A 14300-nucleotide genomic window follows, 5' to 3' on the forward strand; every position below is an offset into this window, starting at 1 on the left:
ACACACACACACACGTTGTCATCTTTCACCTCCACAGTTCTTTATCTCCCTTCTGTTGCTGCCTCCTGCTCCTCTATCCATGTTCTTGCCCTCCGGTTCCTTTTTCCCTCCACTCCATTCTTCACCACCACCATCCATTTTTTTTAAACAATTGTTTTCTCCACTCCACCCCGTCTCGCTCTCCACCTCCTCCCTTGTTGCCTCCTACCCACACACAGAGCATGAGGGAAGAGTGACACTACACAGAAGCCCAGTTTGAGGCACATGATTTTCATCCACAAATCAGAGGAGCAGAAGACTTCTCCTGCTCCACGTGCCAAGTGATGCCCAAAATTAATTCTGGAAACATTGCAATTACTAAAAGTAATAAAATTACTCTTAGTTCTATTACAATCAAAATGTATTACCCACTCGTTCCTCAAAAAAGTAATGACTTTTAAGTAATTCATTACTTGTAATGAATTACTTCCAAGCTCTGCATCTACTCAAAAGTAAATCCTACTGAATTCAATGGGGTTAGCTCCCAGGTACGTGAAATTAGCATCGCAGCTTTACTCCAAGAAAAGCTTCATATTGGGAAGGTTTTCAAAACAGGTTATGAATAAGACAAATAAACTGCCCTCTTCCAGCAAAAATTAAACTTGTTTGACTCCTTAAAAGATATAAGTATAACACTGCAGCATGTACTTTTTAAAACATCTGTTTAAAAATTATTTGAAAGATAAAATGTATATGACATTTTTGCAAGTAATTAAAAAAACCCTGCTTATACACTTTTATGCCTACCAACATCCTGCTTTGATCTTCTGTTGTAGTGCAATCCTATGCATGTTTACTCAAAAGCAAGTCCCAATCCTGTACAGAGAAAGTACCCTTTATGCTGCTGAAAGCTATATATTTACTGAGTTCCTGATGTGAGACAAGTAGGAAAAGGTGAGTTTAGCTATTGCCTGTGGTCAACAAATCTTGTCAATCACAGCCAATAAGCCAATCACTTATTGGCTAAAAACCTTAAGGGCAGGGATTAGAGCAGCTGGTAGTAACAGAAGTTGCAAGGGGGCTGACATTTTGGTTTATATCTTTTGAACCAGACCACCTAGAAACTTATTTTTTTTTTAAAAATGGAAGCTAAGAGTCCGGAGATTAAGGTGACTAACCCAGAGACCCCCCAAAACCAGAGTCTCCAGGTGAAAACTGGACACCTGGCAACCCTAGTACTGGCCTGGACTTAGGTGGCACACTATTATCATAGCTCCGGTCCTTCCTTGATAGTGGATGTTTGCTCTGTCACCTCACTCAGAATGCCTCACTTTAATGAAGGACACCTTTGACCCTTTCCCCAGGAGCTAGAAAGACACAGAGAAAATGAGGAGGGATTGGAAAGCCTTGGGGCTAGGGGGTAGTTGACTCTGCAGCAGCAATAATGTGAACTGGGTAATAAATGAAGCAGGCAACCAATGGGGCCTGGAGTGAGGCCAGTTCACCACCTCCCATGCCTGCTGCCTGAAATGATTACCTTAGCTTCCCTCATTGTGGTGTTGATCTTGGTTGGGTCACATTTATTTATGTATTTATTTATTTATTTATAACAATTAATTAATTAATTGCATTTATACCACCCTTCCTCCCAGTTAAGATAGGCCTATGGTAATTAGGGCAAGCCCATCCAGATTAGGTAGCCTCAGCAAGCATATATGTTGAAATCCCCCCAAACTAACAGCCTCAGATCTTCAGCGCAGCTACTTCCACAAGGTCAGGCAGAAAGACTGCTGAACAATGGGTTGAATGTACATATGAATGTTCATATGCACGCAGGCCTCCATTCCCTTCTGAGCCCTGTGTGGGCCTTCATATTCTGGTTCTCCATGTCTGCAGCTTTTCATCCTGTGCCCTTTCACTCCACTTTCTGGAGCAGGCATGGGGGTAATAGGTGGGCCCAAAGTACCAGGTCACTTGATTCCTCCGCTATGCTTTGTCCTGTCCTCCCAACCCCAATTTGCATAACACCAACCATCTCTTGGTCATGCTGAGCATGAACAAAACACTTGATTCTCCCTAGCCTTGCTTTCTTATTGTGGCAAAACATTGCCTCACAGCTTGGCAAAATGTCTCATCAGTTCTGACCTTCACAGCAGCCCAGTTCCCTCCTTTCAGTATTAGCCATTTTAGCTTGTATAAGGAAGAAATTGCTATAGGGTCCAGTATACCTAGGAATATATCCTTTGATAAACACACAAGCAAAGCCTTTTATCAGCAATGAACCTTTTACCGCGAACTAGTGTTATGCAGTTGAGGGGACTGGGGTTTTAGTGACCTCTTTCATCCCAGCTTAAAAATAATTTTATTTGCTGCTTTCTGTTCCCCACCCCACCCCAACAGAAAACAGTAGTAAATGTAATGTGTGTTGACATACTTTTTCAAACAGAAGACGGTAGCATCACTGGTTTTTTGTTTTTTGTTTTTGGTGAAGACATATCACATTCTTGGGGCTTCTTTTCTAATTGATCGCTAAACTCTGACATGATCAAAATAAAAGACGGAATGTCAAATTGTTGGATACTGATCAAACATGAACAACTACCAAGCCTATTGCATAACCATCAGATTTTGCAGAGCCCTTTAAAGAAATGCATCTGGGAACATTGTACATATATGTTAACAAAGTAACAGGAAGCTCTGACTGCCTTAGACAGCCACCTCAGATTTCCTAGAATCAATCTAAAAATGTCATTGTAGTACTTTTTGCTCCACAAAAGCCAATTCAAACAAGGTGTACGTTTGTCTGTAGTATTTATACCCCATACACCAGGGGTGGGGAACCTCAGGCCCAGAGACTGAATGTGACCTCAGGTCTTCTCTGTCTGGTCCTCTGGATTCTCTCCCAGCCACACTCCTCCTCATCTCTGTTCCATGACTTCCTTGAGTATTTTTGTCTGGCTGGAGTGTGTCTTTGAAATCTGATCATGTCTCTTGCTTGCCTGGATGGAAGATACAAGAGGGGTGTGAACATTTGTAGACAGCAGCCTACTATATAATGACAACATTTACATCCATTGCTCCATCCACATTTGCCTCTGGCCTTGGCATGTGGGCTCTGGAAGGCATGTGGACTCTGCCCAGAAGGGAATGTGGCCATTGGGCTGAAAAAGGTTCCCCGCTCCTGCTGTCCACTAACCAAATTTCTTGGGGTGGTTTACAATATTTTTGAAATATAACATAATAGACCAGAATTGTTATGGAGGGGCAGAGGTATATGCAAGCCTTTCCTTTAGATGTTATTGCTACTCAGTTTTCTGCATATCTTGGCCATTTCAGAGGAAATGACTGCCTTTACAGGCCAATGTTAGCTGCTGACAGAGTAAGGTTTCCTCATCTGACCTTCCACAGCTGATAACCTTCTATTGTTTCATTCCTGGTGACAGAGGGCTCATCCAGACGACTGCAAAATGTGTGACACGCCCGCTATGTGTGTTCATTATTTTTTGGTCGTCCAAATGATGTCTCATGCTGTTACGCATTTTCGCAGGTTAAATCCGCTCCTTGCAATACCGGCAAAAATGCAATTTGCTGTTTAAAATCAGGAATCATCCGCTGTGCCTTCAGGAGGTAGGATGCGATACCGCGGACTTTACAGCTGATGAGTGGTTCTTGGGCGTTTCCCCTTGCCCCTTCTCCTCATTCCAGCCAATCACATATCTGCACTTTTGCGCATGTGCGAGAATAAGCCCGGCAAAATTGAACCAATCATCACAATGGTGGGGTGTTGGGGGGGTGTCTGCAACTACTGCGCAGATGCATTTTATTTTTTGCCAGCCTGCAAACTGGGTGGCCGCTCTGGGTGAGATCTGCAATGCACAGCAAGCGAGAAAGGGGCTGCTGGTCGGTTTCATGCCTGCCTCCAGAAAGCTTTGTCAATTTCATTCTACACGCTGGGGATCTTGTTTCAAATCATTTCGCCGTGGGAAGGAAAGGGAGAAGGATGCGGGGTGACACATTTCTTGCTTTTTTGGAGAAATAAGTGCAATTGCCAGCGTGTGTATCTCCTTAAATATCCATAAAGGCAGAAAAGCATACATTCCATAAAGGCAGAAAAGCATACATAAGCGTAATATCGCAAATACAAACAAGAAAGCAAGCAGGCTTCAAATGGGTAGACGTGGTGGCCTGGTCTACCCATTGAAATGCATAGACTTTCTGGACACTGGGTCTACGCATTGAAATGCCAGATCTACTCATTGAAACACATTGGCTGTTGTGATGCCAGGTCTTCCCATTGAGACGCATGGGCTTTTCTGCCCCCAGTTCTACCCATTGAAAGTAATGGGCATTCCCTGCCCTGCATATGAGTGGTTTGCTACAGCGTCCCTGCCGCCCAGAACCATAGAGACTGGAGAACCATAGAGCAAGAAACATATCACCCCCCCTCCTTCTCCCTTTCCTTCCTGCGGCGAAATGATTGGAAACAAAAACCCCAGCGAGTAGAATGAAATTGGCAAAGCTTTCCAAAGGCAGGCGTGAAACCGACCAGCAGCCCCTTTCTTGTTTGTATTTATGATATCATGCTTAAACAAATGTATGCTTTTCTGCCTTTATGGATATTTAAGGAGATACACATGCTGACAATTGCACTTATTTCTCCAAAAAAGCAAGAAACGTGTCACTCCCCCTCCTTCTCTCTTTCCTTCCCGCGGTGAAATGATTTGAAGCAGAAACCCCAGCGAGTAGAATGAAATTGACAAAGCTTTCCGGAGGCAGGCTGAAACCGACCCCCCCCTTCTCCTTTTCCTTTCACGGTGAGAACTCCTTTACAGCCATATTGTGCTTCGTTGCAAAGGGGGAGAGGAGCATACGTCATTTTTTTGCTGACCAATTAGTTCATAGGGGGAGGTTTTAGAGGCGGAGCTTGGAAAAAGCAAAAAGAATGTAGGGGTCTTACCGCTGCGTGTGCAGGTGCAAAAAAGCATTTTTTTTTAATTGGGAAAGAGCAAACTAAAAGGCGAAGTGAGGACTATCAGATGACAAACCGAATATGGAAACCGTGGATTATCCCGCTCTGTTTGGATAAGCCCAGATACAAGAGGCACTTTGGGAACTAAAGGTGATTACAAACCTTCTCCAATCTTCAGTTTTCCAACTGCTGTTCTCCTTCTGAATCTCTCAATTTAGTAGGTCTTCCAGAAAATGTACAATACTTTGGCTTCAGTGAGACTAGAGCAACCTTCCCCAGTTTCCAGATGTTGTTGGACTCCAACTCCCATTAGCCCTGGTCAGCTGTCAGGAATGACAGAAGTCAGAGACCAATGACATATGAAGGGCACAAGGTTGGGGAAAGCTGGCCTAGAGAAAAGGAGACCCTGATGACTGTTCCTGTATGCCTTCGTATAAAGGCTTTGATGTGCAGATGAAATAAGCTGAGACTGCTCTTGGTAGATCGATGACTTATGCTGCTCTGGCCCATGGCTTACAGGAAGAGGGTGATTTCCCCCTGATCCCTTCTAAAGAGATGATAAAGAATAAAACACCAATCCTACTTCCATTGGCTGAAAGGAAGGGGACAATGAGGATGTGAGCTAACTTAAAAGGCAAGTGCCATCTCCTCTCTCCAGAATTTGTCTCCTTGTATAGCCCCCTGCCTGTCCACAGTACAAACAATATCACTTGCATGGGTCTAAGTAGAAGTTTTGGGGGGGTTGTATCTCATAGTTGACAGCCAGGAACACCTTCTTTCACCTACTGCATGTTGTAGAATTTCTAGGGGGATGCAGTAGAGGAAGTTGGCTGATTTTGCAAGCAATTTGAATTGGCACAGCTTGCAGGATCAGTACAGGTAAGAGGAATTAAAGCAGGGGCTACCTTACTGAACACCCCAAGGCATCTTTATTGTAAAGGAACATTTATCCAATCAACCTTTCACAGCTGACCAAGCATGAGGGGATGTAGAAGGCAAGCTAACCAAGTGACATGGCTTCTCAAATAGAGTTGTTAGGTCAGAAGCATCCCAAACCCCAAGATTTCAGGGGCAGGCCCTAGTGATGTAATGGGGCAGGCCTCCTCACCTCCCCCATCAAATGCAGCTGGCTCTGAAGCTGGGGGGGCAGCATGTCAATGGGCCTTCCCAGGGAAGGGATATTTGGGCCCGTTGTTGCACCCCAGTCAACCAGAAACTGGAGATTGGGGTGCCTCGCCTGGAGACCCAGAGAGGACCCCAAAAAACTGGAGTCTCCGGGTGAAACCCAGAGACCTGGCAATGCTATGTTTCATTGGATTGGAGGTTGTCCAGCCAGGGTTAAATGGGGAAGGTTAGGGCCTCCCAAGCTTACCTTGTGTGCAAGTAAGAACAAGAACAGACAATGGACTGATCTGTTTGGAACCAGGGTGGAAATGCCCAAGTAAGACAGACACTGGGAGAGCCATTCACCTAACTCTTCCCTGAAGATTAGGGGCCTACACGAAGAGACTGAGCTATTCTGCTGCTCACATTATTGTGCTTGTTCCAGATCCTTGTATGTTAATCATATGAAGTCAGACTGTTAGAGAGGAATCCTTGGAGTTCCCACTCTGGAATTCCAACTTCCCCTTTTGGCATGTTAGAGAGAGAAACACTACTGGCAGTAGCATTTCCTCCACCAAATTTTTTGCAGCTGCAGTGGGCACCTCCACAGGAGCAGAATCCTCCCTACATCAACAGAGGCTGGCAGAGGCCAAAGGACGTCCGGTCAATCCTAACCCCTCTCCAGGAGCACTGATTAAATGCTATGATGACAGGCAAAATCATTTTATATAAAATGCTGGAGGATGATCTAAAAAACAGATTACTTACACAATTCTCCCCACACTAAAATTAAATTGAAAGTATACTGATCATATAAATTGGCCAATCTCATAAACATAGGGCACAGTGGGACTTCCCAGGAGGATCCCTCCGCCTGTGCAGCCTCTGAGACGGGCTCCCGTCTTGGTGGAAACTTTTTCAGTTTTAAATCCAGTCAGAAGGGTTTTTTTTGACTGGGGATAATTTCTTCCGGATAAGGAAGAAATGTGAGATTTCCCACACAGCTTTGTTGTGTTTGTTGGAGACTAGAATTCGTCAGAATTGTCTGTGAAAGAAGGTCTTCCAGCAGCTCGGACGGAGCTAGGATTTCTAGCTAGCTCAGCTGAATAAGTGAGCCGTTTTTTTTTCGTCAAAGAAAAATGGTCTAACAGGCAAGCATTCTCCTGTCTACGCTTATTATTTTGTTATCTATACAGCTAAAGAGATTTCTCAAAGAACCAGCAATTAAGAAAACCTGGGTGAGTCAAAACTTTCTCTTTTACTCACGGAACTAAGGGGGAAGAAAATAAAAATAGCGTATCTTTTTTTTATTGCAAAAAGCTGACATGGAAATTAGCATTATAAAGATTACAATGGATGAGGGGTTTCTGATTGGAAGAGAAAAGAAAAATCTTTTTGATTTATAAGACTTTTGTGTAATATATGTCTGGGACTATTTTTTCTGGTCTACTTTTTTTTTGACGAATCTTCTCATTCTTTCTGCTACTAGTTATTTGGACGCTGTGAACTAAAGCTGTTTTTGCACTTCTGGGCATATAAGAGATAAGGGCTGTCTAGAGCGTGACGTCAGTTGGTTTGAAAGATTAACTCCTTTGTAACTGGGTAAAAAAATAAATTGCTCTTTGCTTGGGACATTGAAAATTGAAGGAGTTTTGTTCCTTTGGTTTTAAGAATGACAATTAAGAAGATCATGGATGTACAAGAAGGGACTTTATCTTTAGATATGTTTCAGAAAATAATGAATGGGATTAAGTCAATAAAACAAGAACTGAGAAATAATAGTCAAGCGTTGAGAATTGAATTTGACGAAATGAGACAGGAGCTGAAAGAAATTCAGGATTCTATGAGAAAGGAGAATAAAGATAGATCTGGAAAACCAAAAAAGGATGAAAGAAAAATTAAAGGGAAGGTTCAAACTATGAAGATTGGATTAAATATGGACCTGGAAAAAGATTTGGATTTCCTGGCTGTGATGGATCCTGGAGACAAATATTATGGTTTGGAACTCAGCGCTGTCCCTGAAGGAATTGATGAAGAGATTGGAGATAAAGATATTATCGGTTCGAAAAAAATCCTGGACTGGAAGGATTTGATGGAACTTGAAATGGAGAAAGTTAACAGAATTAATCCCTGTTTTGTGTCAATGGAAAAATCTTCAAGAGATGTGCTAGTGTATTCTGTAAAAAAGAGGAACAGAGATGCGGCTTTGCAACAATACTTCAGTGATACGTTCGGAATTGATGGCAAGGAAATATCTGTGATAAAGGAAATTCCTATCAGACTCTTATTATATGACTATGACAGCAAGATTATTGGGTGCGTAAAGATGGAAGATGGAAGATGGAACCAATACGGATAATGGAAGAAGAGCGATTTGAAATTACTGGACTCAGTAGACTTGATGAGTTGGATTAATTGACATGTTTATCTAGAAAAAAAATTGATGGACATATATCTCAAGGATTGGAAACTTCTCTTTGACTTTTTGTGGAAGAATAAAATGATATGATGTTAATGAGATTTGATACCAATTAAGATAACCGCTGGAGGAAGGTGATTTTATAATCTATTAAGAGACAGGCTTGTTATATATTATAGACTTATAGCTGAACTACGACAAATCGGAAGTCAATATTTTAATATTTTATTTCTTTTTTTATTGTATTAGTTATTGATTTGTGTTTTTTCTTTTTGTATTGTTTTGGTTTTGAAAATTTGAATAAAAATTAATTGAAAAAAAAATAAACATAGGGCACAGTGCTGTTCCCTCTTTGAATGGAAAAGCTGGTCTCAGTTATACCTGAAAGATAAAGATCAATGCTGCTGCTTGATTTTATAGACAGGCACATTTTATAATGTATTTGATTCTATTATTATTATTATTATTCTATTTATTTACCTCAGAGCATTTGTATCCCCCCCCCTTTCCTCAGGAGAGTTCAAGACTGCTAACAATAAAATCAATATAACAATATAGTGTCAAATAAAAACAAAATGCTAAACAAAAAACAAGCAGCACAATGAAAAAGTGAAGAGTAAAAGCAGGTGCTAAGACAAACGGCATTACAACAGCTTCTACCAGACTTTAAATGTTTCATTAAAAATACTAACACATTTATAACTAAACAACTTTGAGGACACATAACAAGTACAGGGTGATTTTGAACAGAAAAAATGGTGCTGGAAGAACCTTTGGGCCTCCTTTCCCTAATGCCATGGTTCTGCTCATCCCCTGACCCAAAAACCAAGCCAGAGCACTTATTTAAAGCACTTTAAATGACCTTTTTCAACATGGTACTCTCTATATTTTCAATTTATCATTAGATTTATATCCCCATCCTCTTCCCAAAGGAGCCCAGGACTATAATCCCCATCATCCCTGTCCATTAATCATGTGGCCAGAGCTGATAGGATTTGTAGTCCAACATGACTTAAGGGCACCAGGTTGGGGAGTGCTGATTTACAGCAATAATATATTCAATAGCATAACATGTATTTATGATGGATTGTATCCAAAACAGAGTCAGCAGAGTGCTGCTGGTGCAATGACACTTCCATTTCCTCTCGTCCCCTCCTCATGGACCCCCCAAATCTTCTCTGGAGGGTCCCTCAACCCTCTGGAGTCAATTTTGAGGGTGCAAGGAGCTACAGTGGAGAGGAGGGAAATGTTCTGTTCCACTAGGGCAAGTCTCTTGCATTAGTGGATCGGGAGCTCTGGATACTGTTCAATATTAGTAAAAGGGGAAATGCGGGGGGGTTATTTTTGAGTGAGCTTGTGAACATAAGGCCTCACTTGTCTACAAACTGCAGCCATTGACAAGGCACAAATAATATGAACCCGTTGAACTGACTTCAAGTTTATTGATTTCATTATTGATAAATAATTCGTAATGAATCTGATTCATTGGTGAGGAGGGGGGAAACAACCTAAATCCATCATCCAACTATCAAGTTTAAGTGTCTGTAATCAATCTAAAAACCCCACAGTATTTGAATCACATTAGAGTGAAACATATGCATTTTTAGCCACTTTGCCTCAGTAGACAACTAAAAGGTTTGCTGAAATAATAGGGATTAATCTGATTTCTAAAAAAACTTCTCAGTGGTTGTTGGGAGGCCCCCCCATGTAAATTGAATTTAAGAAAACAGCTTTCATTGGCCTACAGATGACATTTTCTTTCCAAATGAAATCTTGTGAAAAAGGATTTACTAGATGAAGGATGATATGTCATTTATAATTCTTACAGTCCTTGGCAGTTTTATAGGCAATAATAATTGAAACTGTATATAGTCTTATGTTGATGTTGTAATGCTGAACAAAGCAATGCAGAAGAGAAAATAACATATTCCATTGCATTTGCTCTAGTCTTTGGAAGCTTGACTTTAAAAATAAAATATGCAGATATATTTTAAAACTGTTATAACCTGTCCTGGGACCTTTGGGTGAATGATGGGTAATTAATAGTAGTAGTAGTAGTAGTAGTAGTAGTAGTAGTAGTAACAACAACAACAAGCCATACTAGTGTACCTTGACTACACAATTGATTCCTTCCACTGATTTCCTATTGGACATGCATAACAACTGTGTCGGTGGCCTGAACTTTACATGCAAAGGATTTCTGTTGCACTATGTTCTCCAAAACTGAAATATTTGGCACAATATTAAGTAGCTTCTCTTTGACACTGACTTCCTCTTGTCTGCAAATGATACCATCTATACCCCAGCCTACAGTCATAAATAATATCAGTCTTGCCATGATTCAATCACCTTGCTGCTGATTTTCTTTCACATGAACCAGAATAGATTCACTAATAGGCAAAAAAAACCCAACACCCTTGCAGTTTAATACATACCTATAGCCAACAGATATTTCTATCAAACTTTAAAAAGCAGGGAAATTGGGCGACTATAGTGAATGCACCAGGGGAGTGGGAGACCTGACCTCCTCTCTGAGATATTGTACTGCCCTACACATTTGTAAAAATGCAAACACAATTTGGGTTGGTCTTTCATAGTCCAATCCACTTGCTGTGTAGCTTGGAAGGATTTGGTAACATGTGCCTCTGAGCCATTGAAGAGGGCCACTGGTCTGCAGTATGATACACAATTCTGGGTTCCTAATCTGAACCATACATCCTACTCAAAGGAGAATTATTGCTGTACCTAGTCAACTACTATCAGATTTTAGATTGGTTCAAGCCATTCTTTAATAGTGCAGATTTGTTTTACTGTATCACAGATTTAATTAGGTCTACAATCCTAAACACACTTACTATCAACATATTCTGAGACGAAAATCAAATAATATGATGTTATGTTTACATACATACCAAGTTATGAAAGCTTGTAACCGATGGCTGGAAAGTGAGATGTGTTACCTCACTTACTATTAAATAAAATCTATTTAGCTGATCAGAATCTTCTGGCTGTTGGTATATCACAAACATAAGCTTGGTTCCTATGAACTAAGACCAATGTGTGGATCTTCTCTGCATCTTGTCCTTCAGGAAGTCATCCTAGAAGAGCAAAAGGAAAAAAGAAAAAGCAAGAATTTCACACATTCTTCTGTCTCAGAAGATTACCAGTTAATGGGGAATTTTATATATCCACACATATATAATCATAGATATTAAAAGGGTATATGTTTTATAATCATAGGGATCTGAGATTCAGGTTCATAGAAAACCCTGAATTTCCATAAGCCTCAATCAGGATCTGTGAGAAAAACAGGCAAACGGTCACAGTGAGCTCTTGGCTCCTTGCCAGATTCGGCCACTGCGTGACTGACAGAGATTGATTATTGTTTTAACTCAAGCAAGCGTTTTATATGTGAAGGTATGATTAATAATTATACTGTTCTGATCCAAGGAAATAGTTTCTTGTGTAAAGCAAGAGCTTCATATAGAGGAAAAAGCATAATCAAAGGGTTTAATGAAGAGAAACAGTGAGATTTTATAATGATTTTAAAACAACCCAGTGTGTTATATTATATTTACAACTTTATAAGTGTGTTTTCATTAAGAAAAAGGTGGTGTTTTCATTAAAGAAGAGGGGGTGGCCCTCTATATTTCTGAAGCTGAAAGATACTAGTTAGCCAGAGTCACCCAGTCTTTTCCTTAGTCTGTGTGGTTTCACAATGTAGCTCAGGGGTTTAAACAAAATCCTCTTTCATGAGTTGTGTATTTTATAAGTAAGGAAATGGGATTTCTGAGAAAGCATAAGAACATATAAGTCCCATGTAGCTATTAAAAACCTGTGATGCTCATGAGATTTCAGTTACCCTGAGTTGAGGTAAAACCCAAGCAGGTGTACTTGGTCAGCCTGGCCCATCAGAAACAATGCAACAATGGATGTACCAAGTATGCTTGAAAGCATATTCATAATAGTAACTGTTCCAACTAGTCCCAACATTCATTAGTCTTGAAAGACAGTAGGACAATGGAGACATTAATGATATGGACAGAATCTTGGAATCACCACTGGAGTTAGCTAATACTTTCTGATTGGTTTGGAATGATTGTAGAGAGGAGGAACTGTGATGTTATGTGGGCAAGAACTCATGAGATTGGTGAAATCATTGTCACATGCTGTAACTGTACTCTATAAAAGAGCTTGCACACAGTGCCTCAGTGCAGTCTCTCCTGGATGTTTCTGGGAGGCTGACCCTGCATGTGCTTGTAGAAAATAAAGGCCTACCTTTTGCTCCAAGCCTGTGTCTTCCAATTTATTCAAGGACCCCCAGCAACAGATCCCAAGGAGAAAAATTCTCCAACAAGTCATTTCAAGTAATTTCAAGGCCCCACAAAGCCAATGATCTAGAAGAGCACAAAACTCATTTATGCATTACCATTACCTCCACTTAGTTTAACAAAACAAACTATGTAATGATTTATCTTTAGTTTTGTTTGTATTTCTTTGGTGTCTTTATAACATTGTGGGAACCTTTGGCCCTCCAGATGTTGCTAAACCACAACTCCCAATATTCCTGGCCATTGGCCATGCTTACTAAGGCTGATGGGAGTTGTAAGTAAGGAACATCTGCAGAGGCAAAGGTTCCCCTCTCCTGGTTTATATTGCTATTCTTGTTCTTTTATGCTTTCTAAATTAAGCTTAATTTGGTTTGTTATATTGTAGTAAAACCTATTCAAAAGTCTTGATATTTTCCCACTATCTTGATCACTGCTATCTGATTGGTTGACTAGGAGGAAAAAAGATCAGTTGGCTAAATAGAAAGCATTCTCATTGGCTTTTCTGTTTCCAATGTGAAGTAAGAAACAGGCAACTATTGAAACAGTGCCATATCTACTTGGATTATCAGAGCATTCTGCATTCTAGTTTGTGCCTTTGATACAGCTGCTGTGGACTCTCTGAATTTGACCATCACATTGATCAGGCATCTCTTGCATCTGATCCTGTGCCTACTGCTTATCTCATTTTCTTTTTGGGTTTCTATCACATATTCTAAATAAATGTATGAATATAGGGTTGGGAGTCATAAAGTTAAGAATCACTGGTGTAAGGTACATTGATTTCAACAAATCAATGTATAATGATGAAACATTCACTGTTTTCCAATTATCTACTGAGGCGTCAAGTGATACAGAGGTGAGCACTTAAGTTTATGGGGAAAGACAGAATCCAATCTGCTCCTGCAAAATTCAATGTGGAGTTGCTGACATGCTCAATACAACATAAAAGACCTTCATTCACTCATAAAATAATAATAATAATGGAACAAAGCAGAAAACTAAATGCGATTCTAATCCAGCCCTCTCCGATTGTGAAAGCCAATGTGGAGTCTGTTTCATCCACAGATAAAGGACTGATTTAACTAATCACTTCATGGGCATTGTGTGGATTTTCACTCCATAGGAGGTTTGACTTTTGAGACAGAGTAGTATGCATATGGCTTCAGACCATGCCAGCGTGATAAATGTGGTGTGGCGATAGTAAGTGGCATATGCCAAACACTCAAATATAAGGAAGTTCTGGAAATAGAATCATGGGGAAAGTATGGAATCTTGGCTGAAATGGGACTTGGTGAGCCCTAATCTTGGCCTCTTGTTTGTGAAGCAACACAGCTCTATTCCTCCTTTTCATCAGTTGCCAAGAAAGCTGTTGATTTTCTGAATCAGTACCTGGAGGTAGTAATGGGCTGAATGAGGGCTAACAAATGGAAGCTTAATCCAGACACGACAGGAATGTTCCTAGTAAGACAGATTTTAGCACAAGGATTCACCTGTTGTA

This window comes from Rhineura floridana, chromosome 5 (assembly GCF_030035675.1).
Source record: "Rhineura floridana isolate rRhiFlo1 chromosome 5, rRhiFlo1.hap2, whole genome shotgun sequence".
Classification (NCBI taxonomy): domain Eukaryota; kingdom Metazoa; phylum Chordata; class Lepidosauria; order Squamata; family Rhineuridae; genus Rhineura; species Rhineura floridana.